Genomic DNA, 2444 nt, shown 5'->3' on the forward strand with positions numbered 1-2444 from the left:
AGGGAGGGAGGAGAGAGGGAGGGAGGGAGGGAAGGAAGGAAAAGAGAGAAACAGAGAATGAAGATCACCCTGCACGCTGCTTTAAGTGTAAACTCCCGAACCCACACACAGATCTAGACAGAATTGAAAACACATTCACCAGGTGATGTTCAGGTTCACAAAAGCCTGAGCACCACAGCTTCAGAGCCCCCGGAGGCTCACCATTCCTCAACGGAGCATGTCATTTCCTGCCCTCTGCCTGGAACAAGCCCACTTCCTTCTCTGCTGACGCCTGCGTGTTTTCCTAGACCTAGCTCGACCGTCAGCTGCCCCATGAGGCATCGCTAGCCCTCGCAGGAAGAGTCAATTATTTCCTCAACTCCCCACACTTATCACTTGATATATATACAACTATAATAACTTGCATACCTGTCTGATCTCTGTTGAACAGGACCTTGTGCTTTTTTAATGAAAAGTAGATTTTTAATTTCTTAAGGTGATCTGGAGGTCAGGAGTGATGGGAATAGGAAGCTCAAGCCCAGTGTCTCTGGCCTGTGGGACAGCACCAGCCACACCCTTCTCCAAAGCCCTGAATTTGAACATAAGGTCAGACCATGGGTACTAGGGATCCATTGAGTGTTCTTCAGCAGGGCATGCCTATGTGAGAGCAGGGTGGTGGGTGGCTGGAAGAAGGCAGTGTCCTGGGGCAGTTGCCCCTCTTCCTCTCTCAGGTTTAGAGTGGGGTTTCTCTGCCTTGCACGAACAACATCTGGGACTGGATTATTCTCTGTGGTGGGGGCCATTCCAGGCATTACAGTATATTAAACAGCGTTCCTGGCTGCCACACACTAGATGCCAGTAGCACCTCCCGGTTTGGAACACCAAACATATCTTGAGACATTACCAAGGATCCCCTTCTGGTGAGAGCACTGTTTTGGAGTGGGAGATGTGAAATCAAACAAAGCGAAGGCCAAATTCAGCAGGTTGGACTTGCTGCTACACCCATCCATTCTGTTTTCTCTGCTGCAAAACGGGTACATGAGTGTCACGTATAAGAGTGTCTGGAGCCACGAAAATGCTCCATAAACATGAGCAAGGCACCTCATTACCATGAGTTCAGCCCCCTTATTCTATAGAGGATGATGCTGAGGTCCAGAGGCCTCAAGGGCAGGAATGCAGGATTTTCTACCAGCTTGGGTCACCTGTGGGCCATCCGTCTGATTCTGCCAGACTCAATCAGTTCCTCCTCCTGAGCAATCAGCCACGAACCCCGATGCGTGCAGGCCGGTAGGGAACTTATGATTTTCCTATGACTCATTAAGACAAACACACTGCTATTTTAAGAACATTCAACCTTGTTCTACCTAAAATTTTTGCATCACCTGCTGGTGGCCGGATATCACGTGGCAAAGGCTGAGTTGGCTGTAGGTATACAGCAGGCACTTGGCAAGTCTTAGTTTTGGTGAATGGTGTTTCCACATTGGGTCATCACATATGGACCCAAAGTGTGGGTCAGAAGCTTCTTGAGAATCAGAACGCCACCTTCACTGCCAGCAAAGCATCCTGGATGAGGTGAGCAGAGCAAAGGAGAGGAAACTGGGGAGGCATGTTAGGGCCAGGTCAGGAGGGTTGAGAAGCGCAGGCTGGAGACGATGGTATGGTCTGCACATGCCACTGAGTGGCAGCACAGTATGCTGGCGAGACCGCGGCCTTCCAAATCCAAAAGACCATGTCTCACCCTGCTGTGCCACTACTGGCTGCATGACCCCAGGTAAGACTCCCTGACTCTCCATTTCCTCGTCTGAAAAACGCGGATGGTACCACCTACTTCCCAGGTAGGGGTGCCAGATGAAATGCAGGATACCCAGATGGGTCTGAATTTCAGACAAATAATTTTTTTTAGCCCAAGTAAGTCCAGTGCAATATTCAGGACATACTTTTACTTTTTGTTGTTGTTTCTTTAGAGAAACAGAGTCTCACTCTGATGCCCAGGCTGGAGTACAGTGGCATGATCACAGCTCACTGCAGCCTCGACCTCCTGGGCTTACAAGATCCTCCCTGCTCAGCCTCCTGAGTAGCTGGGACTACAGGTGCCTGCCATCATGCCTGGCTTTTATTTATTTTATTTTATTTTATTTTATTTTATTTTATTTTATTGTTGTAGAGATGGGGTCTTGCTGTGATGCCCAGGCAGGTCTCAAACTCCTGGCCTCAAGTGATCCTCCTTCCTCAGCCTCCCAAAGCACTGGGATTACTTTTACTTTACAAATGTATTGTTTATATGAAATTCAAATGTAATGGAGCATCCTGTATTTTATTGGCTAAATCTGACAGCCTTATCTGAGGGTATCACGGGGATTAAAGAAAATGATTCCAAGGGCCTGTCAGAGGCATGCACACAGTAGGTGCCATGTTTTCTAAGCGACAGCACTTAGGAAAGAACAGGAAACCATTAACATTCCTTG

Source organism: Mandrillus leucophaeus, unplaced genomic scaffold (genome assembly GCF_000951045.1).
Source record: "Mandrillus leucophaeus isolate KB7577 unplaced genomic scaffold, Mleu.le_1.0 Scaffold256, whole genome shotgun sequence".
Classification (NCBI taxonomy): Eukaryota; Metazoa; Chordata; class Mammalia; order Primates; family Cercopithecidae; genus Mandrillus; species Mandrillus leucophaeus.